Source organism: Bos grunniens, chromosome 1 (assembly GCF_055505025.1).
Source record: "Bos grunniens cultivar Pamir isolate PY7600 chromosome 1, Bosgru_T2T1.0, whole genome shotgun sequence".
NCBI classification, from domain to species: Eukaryota; Metazoa; Chordata; class Mammalia; order Artiodactyla; family Bovidae; genus Bos; species Bos grunniens.
The window spans coordinates 31,169,174-31,186,844 of NC_141165.1; the positions used below are offsets into that span (position 1 = coordinate 31,169,174).

At 39.3% G+C, this 17,671-nt stretch overlaps 1 protein-coding gene and 1 long non-coding RNA gene across 5 annotated transcripts in view; one reads left to right on the plus strand and one right to left on the minus strand.

The window, feature by feature from the left end:
- The window catches only part of PLS1 (plastin 1), a 127,780-nt gene that overhangs the window by 52,379 nt on the left and 57,730 nt on the right, over positions 1-17,671 (plus strand). The window contains exon 2 of one of the 4 annotated variants that reach the window (XM_086383768.1): positions 11,064-11,111. The exons of the other annotated variants lie outside the window; for them this stretch is intronic. The gene's annotated coding sequence lies outside the window, so the exon portion shown is untranslated. The remainder of the gene's footprint in view (positions 1-11,063; positions 11,112-17,671) is intronic. 4 annotated transcript variants of the gene reach the window in all.
- Positions 8,386-15,925, minus strand: LOC147379232 (uncharacterized). Its single transcript, XR_015157639.1, has 2 exons — positions 15,796-15,925; positions 8,386-8,983 (listed from the first exon to the last, which is right to left on the minus strand). It is a non-coding gene; the product is annotated as an uncharacterized LOC147379232 (long non-coding RNA).

Below are 17,671 nucleotides of genomic sequence, written 5' to 3' on the forward strand. Positions count from 1 at the left end.
CCGTCTATGGGGTCGCACAGAGTCGGACACGACTGAAGCGACTTAGCAGCAGCAGCATACATGTATCTATTCTTTTTCAAATTTGTTTCTCATTAAGCTATTACATAATATTGAGCAGAGTTCCCTGAGCTATACAGCAGTCCTTGTTTATTCATTTTAAATATAACAGTGTGTACATGTCAACACCAAACTCCCTAATTGTCCCTTCCCCCCATTCATACCCTCTGGTGGTAACCATAAATTCATTCTCTAAGTCCATGAGTCTGTTTCTGTTTTGTAAGTTCATTTGTATCATTTCTTTCAAGATTCCGCATATAAGGGATATCATATGATATTTCTCTTTCTCTGACTTTCTTCACTCCATATGACAATCTTTAGGTCCATTCATGTTGCTGCAAATGGCGTTATTTCATTCTTATTAATGACTGAGTAATAGCCTATTGTATATGTGTGCCACATCTTTATCTATTCCTCTGTAAATGGACATTTAGGTTGCTTCCATGTCTTGGCATGGACATTGGGGTGCATGTATCTTTTTGGACCATGTTTTCCTCTGAATATATGCCCAAGAATGGGATGGCAGGAAAAGAGGATAATTAGGTAGCTTGTGTAATTTTAAACAGCAATATAGTGATGTCTTGGGAAATTTTTGTAAACTGGAAGTCCAAAACAACAATAAAAGCAGGAAATAGACTTGATAAAGAAGCTAATAGAGGAGAAAACTAGAAAAAAAGAAGACACTCCATTAATTCCAAAGAAATCAAGAAAGGACAGAAAGATAAAACAAGTGGGAAAATAGAAAACAAATTACAAGGTGCTAGCCTTATGTCTAAACACATCAGTAATTACATTAAGTTTAGTTAAGTAAATATTCCTATTTAAAGATAAAAATTGTTTGGATATTTGATATTAAATTGCTTATAAGAGCTATGTCTTAAATATAGGGATTCAGAAAAATGGAAAGAAAGAAGCACTAATCCAAAAAAAGTTGTACTACTGTCAAAGAAAGTTTTGAGGGAAGGAGTCCTAAAGTTTAGCATTTTAATAAAATTTGTTGTTTATTAGTCATATCAATATTAATTTCTTGGATTTGATATGTACTATGGTTATAGAAAATGTTAACATTTGGGGAAGATGGGTAAAAGGTATATGGAGACACTTTTCACAATTTTTACAACTTTTTTGTAAGCCTGAATTTGTTTCAAAATAGCAAAGTTAAAGTTTAGCATTTTATAATAGAAATGGGTCAGTCCATCAGAGGATAGAACAATTCCACATTTATATGCACCTAACACACACATACACAGAGGGGGAGCAAAAATTAAACAAAAAGGAGAAAGACACAAATTTGCAATTACACTGGGAAATTTACAACAATGAGAAAATTCTCAGTAACTGATAGAAGACAAAAAAAAAATCATAAAGGGTTTAGATGATTTAAACAGTGTTAAATCTTATCTATGTACAGAAAAGAAAGATCTGTCATTTCTAATGTTCATATCCAAAGTTTATTTCAGGCCAATTTCCTTGAGAAGCCATGTGATATCTGATAATGTATAAAAACGCTATTATAAAAATAGAAAAATAGTTTTATTTATTCAGCCTCATTCATTCCTAAATCCTGTGTGCCATGCATCTTTCTTGTTCCCTTTGTATGTTGGAAGCACATTGCTGTTCCACACAGCAGATTATAGTATGAGTCCTACTGTGGTCTGGGTTAAGTATCCTTTTGGAAATTGCACTAACTTACAGGGACTTGATGCCTGAGGGTACCTATTTTGGGTTGAGCATGGGATAAACCTCCAAACATCTTGTGTGTTTATTTTTTTTTACTCTGAGAGACTATGTAAATTATTTTTTTCCCCTTCTACCTGCATTGAGTTAGTAATTTCCTGATTTTAATGATTTGTTGACTTTGAATGTTCCTTATTGTAGCTAGATTGCCGTGCCCTGCCTCATACCAGAAATATCTGTCATTTCTCATACTATATTACTATTTAGTTTATCATCTCCAGTTAGAAGTGACTTATGAGAGAAGTAGGAAAAACCTTTGTGGATAAAGAGAAGGAAAAAAAACAGTACAAAGAAGCCATAGACTGGGAGGCATTTAGGCTATGACTATAATCTTAACGCCGATGATTGCTATGGGAGCAACCGTAAACTAACTGACGCATTGAATTTCTGGGATTAGGTGTGGTGGGGGTAAATTACAAATTATGAAAAAATGATGTTTCTTATCTAAGTGTAACTCTATTCAGAAAATATAATTATGGTTAATTTCTTTCCCAATTCAGGATGTCCAAATACTCTATCCTTTGAGGAAATGACACCCACCTTTTTCCATTTTCTTTTTGTAAATTATGTATGTCATTGCTCTTTGTTATCAGTTTGGACTCATTGTTGCAAGTAACAGAAAGCCAGTTTAACTGGCTTTAAAATATAGTTTCAAGTAGCTAGAAAAAGCACTGGCACCCCACTGCAGTACTCTTGCCTGGAAAATCCCATGGATGGAGGAGCCTGGTAGACTGCAGTCCATGGGGTCACTAGGAGTCGGACACGACTGTATAACTTTCAAGTAGACAACCTGAGCGACTTCACTTTCACTTTTCACTTTCATGCATTGGAGAAGGAAATGGCAAGCCACTCCAGTGTTCTTGCCTGGAGAATCCCAGGGACGGGGGAGCCTGGTGGGCTGCCGTCTCTGGGGTCACACAGAGTCGGACATGACTAAAGCGACTTAGCAGAAAAAGCACAAAGGCTTTAGCATGGTGGAATTCAAGATTCAGCCCTGCCAGGTGTGGTGTTTTCTCTTTACTCATCGTCTCTGCTTTCTTCTGAGTGTCGGTTTTAGCTTCATTCTCAGTCCTGGGTTCCTTCTTCATGGAGGCAGAATGGCTACAGATGCTCTGGCCTCTACATCCTCATCAGTAGGGATCCAGAGGAGTGTGTAGGCCCCCATTATAGAAAGTTTCACAAAAGCTTTCTTCTGTCTTGTTGGCTCCAACTGGGTGATATGCCTGTCCCTAAACCAAATCACTGTGGCTGAGAAGTACGATGTGCTGATTGGCTTGGACCCGGAGCTTTGCTCAAATGTCATGGATAGATTATAGGGAACGAGTAGAACCCCCCAGATAAAATTAATGCTGTTACCCAAAGTTCAGAGACAGTTGCTAGAGAAGAAACAAAGCATGTGGAGAAAATAATACTTGAAGTGTTGATATTGTAACACAATATGATAGGAACTTGGGTAACACTTTGTATTGAATTTTCTCAGCCAGAGAAGTCCTAAAGCGGGGGTAGGGTTGGGGGAGAGTAGATGGGATATAAATAATAAATGAGAAGAAAAGATCCTGGGATGGCGGGCAGATCCAGTTACCTGAGTGGGAATCTGATTGATGGGCTCGTGACCTGCTGGCCCCTCTTCTCTCAGAGGAACTGACCCTTGGAAATGTCCCTCGTTGGGATCAGGGATGTCATGAGTGGTGCACAACTGAGGTTGTGTTTTCATACATCAAGGGACTAAATATTTTCCTCTGGCCCTTAGAATGAGCTAATTTGTTTGGAGTGTTTCTAGAGAGACACAGCATTTCCTCTGAGGTCCTTAGAGGGGCCAAGTGGAATAACTTAAAATTAGGGAGCTGCAGAACCAAAATGAATAGACCAGAGTTCTAGTTTGATACCCCTGGTGTTTATAGTAATTCAAATTGTTTCCCAAATTTAAAAATCAAAGTTCATGTAAAAATGTGGATTTCTGAAGGAAAAAAAGCATTTCTGGCTTCCCTTTAAACACCAGAAGACCAGGCAACTTTGGGCCTGATTCTGCTAGACAACAGTTTACTGGACCTCTGCCTTGACTTCCCCTTTTAAAGCCCTGGTTAGCATCATGGACACATCAGGAAAAGGGGTGGAGAATGGGGAGTCAGATACAGGGACCTTCTATATAGGATATAGGGACCTCCTCCCTCCTCTTAGACTTCAATAACGGGGAAGAATTTCCATGGCTTGCAGAACAAAGATATTGCTGAGCTTGGGGTCATAGGGCTTCATTGGCCAGTAGGCTCTGAGAAGTACCAATTGCCACTTCATAGATCATAATAACCTCAGTTTTCGTTATATTCCTTTAATTTTGAATTTAGAGCTTGAAGCTTCAGGAAGACTGGGGGACTAAGGCTTCCTGTTGTTTCACACCTCCAGTGGTTCTAATTACAATCTTCTATACATATTCTTGACTTAAACTTTGATCAATAAACTCTACTTTGTATCTTTTCAGTTCAGTTCAGTCACTCAGTCGAGTCCGACTCTTTGCGACCCCATGAACCTCAGCATGCCAGGCCTCCCTGTCCATCACCAACTCCCGGAGTTTATCCAAAACTCATGTCCATTGAGTCGGTGATGCCATCCAACCATCTCATCCTCTGTCGTTCCCTTCTCCTCCTGCCCTCAATCTTTCCCAGCATCAGGGTCATTTTCCAGTGAGTCAGTTCTTCCCATCAGGTAGCCAAAGTATTGGAGTTTCAGCTTCAGCATCAGTCCTTCCAATGAATATTCAGGACTGATTTCCTTTAGGACTGAGTGGTTGGATCTCCTTGCAGTCCAAGGGACTTTCAAGAGTCTTCTCCAACACTACAGTTCAAAAGCTTCAATTCTTCGGTGCTCAACTTTCTTTATAGTCCAACTCTCACATCCATACATGACTACTGGAAAAACCATAGCCTTGACTAGATGGACATTTCCTGACAAAGTAATGTCTCTGCTTTTTAATATGCTGTCTATGTTGGTCATAACTTTCCTTCTTTTAGCTATCCATTTAATGTAGTTTCCTATTTCTCAACTTAAAAAAAATTACTAACTTTGGCTAACGGAGGGGCAGAGCTTTCCCTGCCCCTTGGACAGGCTGCAGTGGAGGAGCTGTGTCTACACCATGCAGGCATGGCGGATCCTTTAGAACACCTGTCCGGGTGGACCGAGGGCACAGAGTGGGAGATGAGCTTTACATATTGTCCCCTCTGCCTAGGCTAGTGCTTTACCGCTTCTGCACTTGCACCCACTGTCAGTATTAGGGTTTCAGAACTGAGCCAGCACTTATTTGGTTTTAGTCAGGAATAATGAGGAGAACTCTGATAAGGGCATTGTGAGGAAAGACCAAATTATTAGTATTTTTTTACACACTCATTTAATCATTCAGTGAGCAACTCAAACTCTTCACAACTACTCATTCAGTTGCATAAGTCAAATGACTTTTGAACCTCTGTGCTTGAGTGACCAAATCACATACACAAAGTATTGAAGGTCAGAGTTGTGGTGCCAGCAGCTTCTTGTGTCTGTCCTTGGGATGGTTATTTTTTCCAAGTCCTTCTGTATAATCTGCTTTTTTTGGGTCTGAGTCCACTTTTGGACTCCAAATACTTGTTGACTCACCACATGCTTTTACATAGGTATTTTGATTTGGGTCATGCCCACCTCTGATTTGCACTTTTGTTTTAAGAAAGAAAGAGAAATAAAGTAAGAGAGTTTTGCTGCAACATGAGTCCTTCACCTGCTAAATGCTTCTCTGAGAGCTCCTGTTTCTGTTTTATTCAAAAGTTTTAGGTCTCTTTCTCTCATTCTTGTTTTCTCTCCAATGCATATGTTTGCGTGTGCTGTGTACATACACGTGCATGTGTACACACACACACATACACACACCCTTTTAGCCTTCTTGTATTCTACTACACACACACACACACACACACACACCTCTTTTAGCCTTCTTGCATTCTACTCCATATGCTATGATTGCCTTGGCTACAATTCATCCAGAAAGTTCCAACCCAGGATTATATATGATATATACTGAATGCCCCTACAGGAAGTGATATATAGTGTAGAAGAGGGGCCTTTAAATCCAGATTAAAACAGAAAGTGAATTAGGAATTGATTCTCGTTTGTTTATCAGAGAGATGTAATCATAAGATTACTTTGTCATTTACCCCAAAATCAGTTTTAGTTAAGCTTCTCAGGTGTTTATAGCTGAACGTGGTCAGTATTATATTGAATGTTGTTTTAGAAGAGACTGATTCTTATTCATCTTTAAATCTCATTAGTCCAGTCAAATAATACTTACTCATTGAGTACTTGAATGAATGTAAGCTCCCCAACCAGAGGCTTCATAATGGGGCTTTAAAGTAAATGGATGTAGAAAGATCTTGGTGGAAATTCTAGCAGCCACTCAATACTCAGAAGCCAACCCCAATTCCATGCTGAGGTGTACAGAGACACAGAACTACGGTGAGTGTAACTGAGGCTGGTCATGGAGGTGACCCATGCAACGAGTGGGGACAAGATGTATACAGATTCTCTCTGCTCTTCTCTACTTTGCTGATGGAGCTGGTGATGGACAGGAAAGCCTGGTGTACTGCAGTCCATGGAGTCGCAAAGAGTAGGACATGACTGAGCGACTAAATTGAACTAGGAAAAAGTTGACAAAAATTATTTTGCAAGATTTAAGGGAAAGGTTGACTAAAGATTATTTTGAAAGATTTTGAACCCATGTTTCAGTGCCATCTTTGTGCCTCTAATACTCAGCACCATGAACAGGTGCTCATAAGTCATTGTTGAATAAATAATAAGGAGGGGAGAGAATGAGGACTGGTTACTGAGATGCTGAAACCCCCACTTAGTCTTTTTACCTATCTGTTGGTGACACATTTCCCATGGACCATTGTTTGGTTTGGCCCTTTTTTGATCTAGTACCATCCCTGCTCTTGGAGCTTCTCTGGTGGCTCAGATGGTAAAGAATCTGCCTGCTTATGCAGGAGACCTGGGTTCGATCTCTGAGTTGGGAGGATCCTCTGGAGAAGGGCATGGCACCCCACTCCTGCCTGGAGAATTCCATGGACAGAGGTGCCTGGTAGGCTTCAGTCCATGGGATCACAAAGAGTTGGACACGACTAAGCAACTGACACTTTCACTTTTTCATCCCTGCTCTATGAAGGGAAATATCGCTATTAATAAATTTTACTAATATTTTCCCATATATATAGTATGATAAGACCATGGGGAACACAAAAAGAAGAAAACATATATTTTTTACCTGCAAAGAGACAGCAATGATGTTAGGAAGATAAGAATAAAATAGCAAAATGTGACTATTACAAGACAACACATATTCAAGAATACAATAATGAATGTATTATTGTATCCATTGCCATCACAATAATGTATGTAGATAATACATAAGAGGCAAGGAAAAGACAGAGGTGCTCATATCTAAGGCAGGTGGGAAGGAGTTAAGGACATGTCGGGGGTGGTGAGTGGACTGTTGGTTGAGAGTTAGGGGCAGAAAGCATGTTAACTTGGTAGTGTGGGGAGTAATGAGATGGTTAAGACTTGGAAAAACTAAAGAGGGGGGAAGAGCCCCAACATTAAGATAGCAATAACAGTATTGTTATTTTTTTGTCTTGTTTGTTTTAGCAGGAGATTGGCAGGCGTCCCTTTGAGAGGTCACAAATGAGTCAACCTGGAGCCAAACCCCTTCATCCCAGGTGTTAATCCTGGCTTAACTCCTCATAATGGTGTCTAATTATGTTTTCTGGTGCAGGCACTTAGGAAGTTATTTTGCTTATTTGAGAAAAAGTTAATTCATAGTAACCATAGCTACTATTTTAAAAAATAGTTTGGGGGTTAAAAAATTCTAGCTGTTAGCAATCAAATTAATCACTTTTTAGGAATGTTTTTTACCTAACATGTCTGCCTCTTGTAGAATGAATGAGGAAGTTGAGCTCAGTTCTGTCAGACCAGAAGGATGCTCAGGGAAAATTTGAATTAGTGTACCCATTAAAAATTCTCTCTGTCCAAAGGGCTATCCAGGTTGGTATGTAGAGTAGGAGACTAATATTTAACAAACTCAGTGGTATCCAAATTCACACTTATATTAGTGAGTCGGTGGACTTTCCTGTTAACTAAAGAAAGTCTGATTTGAAAAACTGAACAAGTTGATACGGAACATGAATGTTTGCTTTTTACAAAATGAATGATGCAGTGAAATGCAATCAAAAAAGGCAATTGCTGGAAATATTATAGACAGATGAAAATATTTTTCCAGATTTCCTTTACACTAGAAAGAAAACTCTTCAATTAATTTATATTTCTTTGCTGTTTACTTTTCACATAGGGATATATTCCAGTGACCCTGTGATCTTTCAACTGTAATGGAGAGTTGAATATAGAATGTAATAGGCAAAGAGGAGGGCTGTGGTGGGAGCTAGGATCACAGTTGGTGAAGAAGGGAAGGAGGGGACACCAGTAGAAGATACTGAAATGCCCTGGCACCCCTGATCCTAGTCACTTCTCTAGAGAGACACCATCAAGGCTTTTACCGTAAAAAAGTCAGGTAGGAAAGAAATATCACATTTCTTTGTATTCTATTTTTTGACCACGTGACTTGGGGATTCTTAGTTCCTGGACCAGGGATTGAACCGACACCATTGGCAGCAAGAGTGTGGAATCCTGACTGCTGGACAGCCAAGGAATCCCCTCTTTATGTTCTTGAAAGCAACTTTATTTTGACTGTGATGCCTCATCCTGCCTGAGTCCCGTCAAGTCTTAGGCACCTGGAATCTGTCCATCAGCCTCTGTTGTCTCGGGATCTTAGAGACGGCAAAGGCTGGGAGGAAGGGCTTTCATCCTTGGTCCTTCATCCTCTGAGGGGGCCTGGGAAACATGCACCGGCTCAGCCCGTGGGTCCCTCCAGCAGAGGTTCTGTGGCACTTCGTCCCTTCTCTCTGCCTTCCCCGGGCCTCTTTGCTCACATCCACGGCTTCCCCTCCGTTTCCACCAGGATAATCTTTCCTCCTCTTCATCTTCTTCAGAGGTGGTCTTCTCCTGCTGCCCCATTCCCAGCACAACCAGCCTAAGTGAGCCCCGAGAAGGCTTGTGCTTCTGTCCAAAGACTGAAGGGACCGCAGGTTCCAATCTGCTTTTGCCTTCTGGACTGCCAGAACTCCTAAGACAAGATTTAGTTACTGGTTTTTGAACGGGGTGGGAGAATAAATACAAGTTATATTTCAATAAATTATTCTGCCCCAATATTATTAACTATTTTTATTGCTTATGATTAAAGTATTAAAGAGATTTTTTCCCCAAAAAACCTTGAGGGGCTTTGGGAAATTTTTCCCTTTTCAAAACACATTCTTTTGTTATCTTTATTATTTTTACTGAGTTTAAAAATTAAAGTAATGAATTATTTAAAACAGATGTTAAAAGTTTACCATAACTGTTTCGAATTTATCATTAAAAAAAAAAAGATCAGCTCTAGCCCGCAGATGTGCCCCTTACCTCCTTCTCCACATGCATGCGTGTGCCAAGTCGCTTCAGTCATGTCTGACTCTTTTTGACCCTATGGATTGTAGCCCGCCAGGCTCCCCTGTCCTTGGGATTCTCCACACAAGAATACTGGAGTGGGTTGCTGTGCTCTCCTCTGGGGAATCTTCCCAACCCAGGGATCGAATCCACATCTCTTAAGTCTCCTGCATTGGCAGGTGGGTTCTTTGCCACTAGCGCTACCTGGGAAGCCCTTCTCCTTAGACAACCTGGGAAGCTCCTTTTCCATAGACAAACACTATTCTTAATTTGTTGTGTCTTTCCCGTGTGTTTTTAAGTCTTACTACATGTGTACGGTAGGATAAAGGACACGTAAAGTATTCTGTGTTTTATAATTTACAATAATTGGTATACTGTGTGTATCCTTTAGCACTTTGGTTTTTCCATTTACTATTTTTTTTAAGAAGCAGGTAGATGCAGTTCATTTATCCTACTGTTGTATAAATATTTTGTTGATTAAACAATCATGTATTTACCCATTATTCAACTAAAGAAAACAGGCAGATGCCCTTAAAATAAAAATATGGTTGGAATAATTTAACACCTTGAGGGTTTGTTAGTCACTCATACATAAGTGTCAATTGGTCCTCAACCCTTTCTTCAAAACTACGTGTGTGTGGGAACTACCTGTGATGCTGGCAGTGGGAGAACAGGGATAGGGACATTAATTGAACTGTATGTAGATTTGAGAGCTTAGGTTAAGAAGCTGATTTGTTTTTTAATCTTCTATTTTGCCTGCCTGCCTTGGGCAGGTTATCTAATCTCAGTAGTCTTCTAATTTACATTTTAAGGGAGGATGTTTGTTCCATCAGTAGAAGAATAGGTAAATGGTGAGGGATGTTTGTTCCATCAGTAGAAGAATAGGTAAATGGTGAGGGATGTTTGTTCCATCAGTAGAAGAATAGGTAAATGGTGAGGTTATTGTGTGAGGAGAACAGCGTGGTTCCAGCCTCACTCAAAGTTCTAAGTATTTGCCATCAGCGTTTACAATACTAGGGAAGGGGGAGTGAGGGAAGAAGGGAATTTTGGAAGATGGACTAGGGGAAAGGCTGCGTGCCCTGAGTCAGTGGCTCCCTCAAGAATTCAGAATCTCAGGTGACCCGGACCTGGGACCGCAGTGAGAGGAGGGAAAGCAGAAGAGCTGGGAAGCCAGAAAGTACCAGTGAAGACAGCTTCGGTCCCTCACAGTTTGGGCCTTTGGGACTGGTAGAAAGGCATCAAAGTCTTGGTGGTCTCAGAGTTGTTTCTGATGCCTTTTTTTCTGAAACTGTCCAAAGAACTTTAGAACCTGCCAGCCATAAAGAGCTACTTAGGCTAATTTTGGTAAAGCTTTTAGAGGTTCAAGGAAGCTAGAAATTTGAGGGAGGAGAAAAGATCAGATCCAATTTCATCTAAATTAAGAAGTCCATTTTTAGAATATACTGTTAACTTTCCAAATTTATGTTTGGTTGTGTCAGGGTACACTTAAGAATTAAGACAGGGAAGAAAGGTTTTACTTGGTAAAAGAAGGTGTTATTTAAAATTATATGGGCTAAAAAAAGAAAAAAACAGGAGGAAAGAAGAGTTGCAATTACTGAAGATGTATAGGACAGACACATGTCAAAAGCCATGGGAAGATGTACCTGTCTAGAAAATCCAGCATAACCTTCCCTGTTGCTGGGTCTCTGACAGTGATCCTGGCTGTCTCTGGCTCCTTTTCATAGGACTGACTTTGGAAAGCTGTGCTGTTCTGAGCCATCTCAGGCATCCAGGTAGGTGAGCGTCAGTGCCAGGTGTCTGGGTACCGATTAGTGATGGGTGCTTCATTTCTAAAACTACAGAGTGAATTCTAGTGACTCTGTGTTTTGGTGTTTCAGGACTGACAAGTTATGTGCTTGATAAGTATGAGTTGACCTAGTTGGAAGTTTGTCCCCAAAACTTTACAAAGAATTTTACAGGGGCTGATTTCTTTTAAAATGCAAATTCTTATTTCACAGGTATATATGCTTCATATGTTACATAAATTATTGTATGATTATTGGACAGTTACATATTTATACATTTTATGGTTTGATATCAGATTGTATTGGGGAGACTTCAGAAGGTACTGGCCTAGAGGAAGGAATAAGACACAGTAGGGCTCTGCTACAGCTTGGTTCGGAGCCTCTGAGAGTTCTTCACGTTGGGACACTGAGAAAGTTATTGAATCCTCTGAACCATCCCTTTGTCAATTATAAAATGAGGACAGTACCTGCCTTATGGAGTCATGAGAAAGAGAATGGACACAAAGCATTTAAGAGAGTGCATTAATCATCTAACTATGGGACTAGTAAGAAAAATATTGGGCTACTAGCTATAGGGTCATTGGGGTTTTCTTCTAAAATGTTACCTACTACTTTGAAAATTTAATTCTCTTCCATAAAGTTTTAGGGCCTTTCCTGGTGGCTTAGACAGTAAAGAATTTGCTGGCAGTGTGGGAGACCTAGGTTAGATCCTTGGGTTGGGAAGATTCCCTGAGAAGGAAATGGCAACTCACTCCAGTATTCTTGCCTGGAGAATTCCATGGACAGAGGAGCCTGGTGGGCTACAGTCCATGGGGTCGCAAAATTTTAAGAAGTCTGTGCTATCTTATTGTAGCAGAAACATTTTCCCATGGAAAAACATCATAGTAAGCAATTTATTTGGGATCAGGTAGCTAGAACAGTTTTTTATACATCAAATTCAACAGCTATATTTTCTCAGCCAACAGTGTGTTACTCCTGATAGGTTTATTGTGCAATATAAAAATGCTTGTTAAGACACACTATGTAGTGTCTTAGTTTTTTGCATTGTACTTGATTATCATAATTTTGCAAAAATCTAGAAAAATATTGATACTGTATGCATGAGTCTGCACTTATGAAAGAGGCGATATGTTTTCCATTACCATTCTACTGCTAAATCTTCATGCCTTTGTAGAAAGCTATAAATTATTTTGCTATTTTAATCATAGTATTTTGCCTCTAAGGAAATATGAGGCAAATATTACTTAAAATTGTAACATATAGTGTAAGAACTATATATAGTAATCTTATTGTCTGTCAGTATTCAATAATGTATACTTTCAGACCACTAGTATTTATTTTGTTTCCATTGTCTTTCCACAATTACTTCTTTTTTAAAAAAATATTTATTTCTGACTGTACTGGGTCTTAGTTATGGCATGAAAACTGTTGGTTGCAGCATGTGTGATCTAGTTCCCTGACCAGGCATCAAACCCGGGTCGCCTGCATTGGGAGTGTGGAGTTTTAGCCACTGGACCACCTGGGAAGTTCCCATCACAATCACTTCTCTTGTTTTTCAGTTATTTTTTATTTTGGCTGCCTTTAGTCTAAAAAAGTGACTAAAAATATGTAATGAAAAATAAGCTCCCTTTTTACTTGGCCTCCAATTCCCCATTTCCCCTAGAAAGGCAATCACTATTACCTTTCTTTGTATCCTTCTGGAAATGCTTTTATAAATATACAACTGATATAGCTCCCCCTCCCCCAGCCATACTGAATTTTCTGTTCCTTGTTTTATTCTTTTAATAATATATCTTAAAGGGACTTCCTTGGTGGTCCAGTAGTTAAGACCCCATGTCCAATGGAGGGGGCGAAGATGCTATTCCCGATTAGGGAACTAAGATCTTGCATGTTGCGGCCAAAAAAAAAAAAAAAAAACCAGAAGAAGAATATATTTTAAAGATTGTTCTGTATCTATTATATTTGTTTCACTTAAATACTAAAGGACTTGTGTAATGCATCTATTATATTTGCTTCATTTAAATACTAAAGGACTTGTGTAATGCTACAAACTTCTTTATACTTATAATAACATTTGGGTAAATTGCTTTTTCACTAATTTTATGTGCTGGTTCTGCTGGATTATGGGAGAATAAAAATATTTCATGTAATTAACAAGTGACATATATTTAAATAGGCTTGAGCAAAGAATGGAACCCCAGGTGTATTTATCATTTCATAGGCAAGGTCAACACAAGGACCGTTAATTTGCAGCATTTCTGTGGAGTGCAAATGCTAAAATTGGACCACTATTTTTAAAACTTGAGGCAAGGGATAGAAACCATTCTGAATATGGGAAAGGATATGCAGAATGACCAAACCACAGAAACTGGAAGCCAGCCAAAACAGAATTAGCATTTTGCAGACTGGGAGGTTATTCTTAAACGTTCTAAAAGGACTGTTTCATCTCTTTCACCACAAAATAAGTAAACATTCTAAAAGTGAGAATTCAATAAAATGTGAATATGTACTTACTGCTAACATGTAAGAAATTGCATTTACTGCCTTTTTCTTACTCTACAGAACTGAGCTCTTCAGGTTTTTTTTAAAAAGTGTAGAAAGAAATAGAGGGCAATGGTGTATGTATGTATTTAAAAACTAAACAATTTTATTACATATTTAGTTAGAATCAGGCCCCAGAGTAACTGTAAGACATAGAAATCTGTCATTTTGCAACCTACTGAATGGGAGAACAGATTTCCAAATGATAGGACTGATAAGGGGTTAATATCCAACATATATAAACAGTTCATATAACTCAAGATCAAAAAAACAAACAGCCTAATTAAAAAATGAAGATAAGAACTGAATAGACATTTTTCCAAAGAGGAATTACAGGTGGTCACAGCCACATGAAAAGATGCTCAACATCACTGATCATCAGGGAAATGAAAATCAAAACCAAATGAGATATCACCTCACACCTGTCAGAATGGCTATCATCAAAATGACCACAAATAACAAATGTTGAAGAGAATGTGGAGAAAAGAGAACCCTTGTACACTGTTGGTGAGAATGTAAATAGTGAAAGTGAAAGTGTTAGTCACTCAGTTACGTTGACTCTGGGACTCCATGGACTGTAGCCAGGCTCCTCTGTCCATGGGATTCTCCAGGCAAGAATACTGGAGTGGGTAGCCATCCCTTTCTCCAGGGAATCTTCCTGACCCAGGGATCAAACCTGGATCTTCCACACTGTGGGCAGATTCTTTACCATCTGAGCCACCAGGGAAGCCCACCATGGACAACAGTAGGGAGGTTCCTCAAAAAACTAAATATAGAACTACCACGCTGCTACTGCTAAGTCACTTCAGTCATGTCTGACTCTGTGCGACCCCATAGACGGCAGCCCACTAGGCTCCCCCATCCCTGGGATTCTCCAGGCAAGAACACTGGAGCGGGTTGCCATTTCCTTCTCCAAGAACTACCATAAAACCCCAAAATTCCACTCCTGAGTATATAACCAAACCCCCCCCAAAACGCTTTCCGAAAGATACTTATACCTCGATGTTCCTAACAGTTTTATTTGCAGTAGCCAAGATATGGAAGCAACCTAACTGTCCATCAGTAGATGAATGGCTAAAGAAGATGTACATACACACACACACACACACACAATGGAATACTGCTCAGCTGTAAAAGAGAATGAAGTTTTGCCATATGCAGCAACCTGCATGGACTTGGAAGGCATTATGCTAAGTGAAATAAATCAGAGACAGACAAATACTGCATGATATCACATACACGTGGGATCTAAAAAAATACAATAAACTAGTGAATATAACAACAACAAAAAAGAAGTGGACTCCCAGATTTAGAGAACAAACCAGTGGTTACCAGTGGGGAAAGAGAAGGGCAAGGGGCAACACAGGGATAGGGGATTAAAAAGTATAAACTATTAGGTGTAGAGTAAGTGACAAGGATTTATTGTACAGCACAGGAAATATAGCCAATATTTTATAATAACTATAATAGAGTATAACCTTTAAAAATTGTGAATCACTATATTGTATACCAACTGTACTTTAACAAAAATAATGTCTTTTGAAAGAATAACAAAAATCCTAAACAACTTGGTTTACAGATCATGAATGACAAATATACTGTACTCTTTAGAAGGATTCACATAATTTAATATGATTTTTAAGTAATCAGTGAAATGACACCCCACTCCAGTACTCTTGCCTGGAAAATCCCATGGATGGAGGAGCCTGGTAGGCTGCAGTCCATGGGGTCGCTATGAGTCGGACACGACTGAATGACTTCACTTTCACTTTTCACTTTCATGCACTGGAGGAGGAAATGGCAATCCACTCCAGTGTTCTTGCCTGGAGAATCCCAGGGACGGCAGGGCCTGGTGGGCTGCCGTCTGTGGGGTCGCACAGAGTCGGATATGACTGAAGTGACTTAGCAGCAGCAGCAGCAGTGAAAATTTTAATTCAATTATTTCAAAAAATTATATGCTTCCCCCCAAATCAGACATGTTCAGGGATGATGTTGAACCTCTTATATAAATATGTGTATAAAAATTTTTTTTCCTACTTAGTTTCAGTACTTATTTAGTTCATTTTCACTTTCTGAAATACACATTAAAGTAATGAGGTGTGTATAAGTGGTATACATAATTTGTACTCACCTTTAGCTTTATATTGAATAGTCAAACCACGAATTCACTTTAAAAATAGGAGTTGCCATTTCTCCAAAGAAGACATACAGATGGCTAACAAACACATGAAAAGATGCTCAACATCACTCATTATCAGAGAAATGCAAATCAAAACCACTATGAGGTACCATTTCACGCCAGCCAGAATGGCTGCAATCCAAAAATCTACAAGCAATAAATGCTGGAGAGGGTGTGGAGAAAAGGGAACCCTCTTACACTGTTGGTGGGAATGCAAACTAGTACAGCCACTATGGAGAACAGTGTGGAGATTCCTTAAAAAACTGGAAATAGAACTGCCTTATGATCCAGCAATCCCACTGCTGGGCATACACACTGAGGAAACCAGAAGGGAAAAAGACACGTGTACCCCAATGTTCATCGCAGCACTGTTTATAATAGCCAGGACATGGAAGCAGCCTAGATGTCCATCAGCATACAAATGGATAAGAAAGCTGTGGTGCATATACACAATGGAGTATTACTCAGCCATTAAAAAGAATACATTTGAATCAGTCCTAATGAGGTGGATGAAACTGGAGCCTATTATACAGAGTGAAGTAAGCCAGAAAGAAAAACACCAATACAGTATACTAACACATATATATGGAATTTAGAAAGATGGTAACAATAACCCTGTATACGAGACAGCAAAAGAGACACTGATGTATAGAACAGTCTTTTGGACTCTGTGGCAGAGGGAGAGGGTGGGATGATTTGGGAGAATGGCATTGAAACATGTATAATATCATATATGAAACAAGTCGCCAGTCCAGGTTCTATGCACGATACTGGATGCTTGGGGCTGGTGCACTGGGACGACCCAGAGGGATGGTATGGGGAGGGAGGAGGGAGGAGGGTTCAGGATGGGGAACACAGGTATACCTGTGGCGGATTCATTTCAATACTTGTCAAAACCAATACAATATTGTAAAGTTTAAAAATAAAATAAAATTAATCCTGCTATCTGAAAAAAAAATAGGAGTTGCCTTGTTACATATCAGAAGTATTAAAAATGTAAGTAATTCTTGGGAATTCTCTGGCAGTCCAGTGGTTAGGACTTGGCGCTTTCACGGCTGTGGCCTGAGTTCAGTCCCTGGTTGGGAAAATCAGATCACTGCAAGCTATGAGGTGTGGCCTCCCCAAAAGTCAATAATTCCTCCTTGAGATATTTATTTATAGCAATAAACATGGCTGTGTACAGAGATTTATCTGTAAGGCTGTTCATTGTAGCATTCATTTACAATGCAAAATTGGAAGCAGTGCAAACACTGTGAAACAAGGGATTTACCAAATAAGTTATTATGTGGCCACTAAAAATTATGTTGATACATATAATATATTAGCACAAAAAATTATACTCACATTTCACGCCCCCATAAAGGTACAGGTGCATTTGAAAAGCAGACCAGAAAGATGTAGACGACAAAAAGTACTAGTTGATATTTCTGGAGAGTAGGATTGTGGATAAGTTACATTTCTGATTTGGGCATTTGTTACCAATTATTTTCTACAATGACTATTATATACCTGCTTTTCTTACAATCCAGTTTTACATCAGTCTTCTTTTTTTTGGTTTTAGTTTGTTTATCCTGCTTGGAATAAGAAAGGCCCCACTAATCTGGGAAAGACCTCGCTCAAGGAAAGGGAGAGGAGGTGGCTGTGGCTGTGGTTGAATAATGTAAAGTTGAACATTTGAGCCACAAGCTCCATCCCGAAATCATCAGCCTCTCACTTACATGATTCACGTCCTAAAATTTTACTTTTTGACCACATCCTGAGTATTTTTAAATGCTATACTTTTCTCAACTTGAAATGCTTATTTTTCTGAAACAGTGAAGTCAAATAG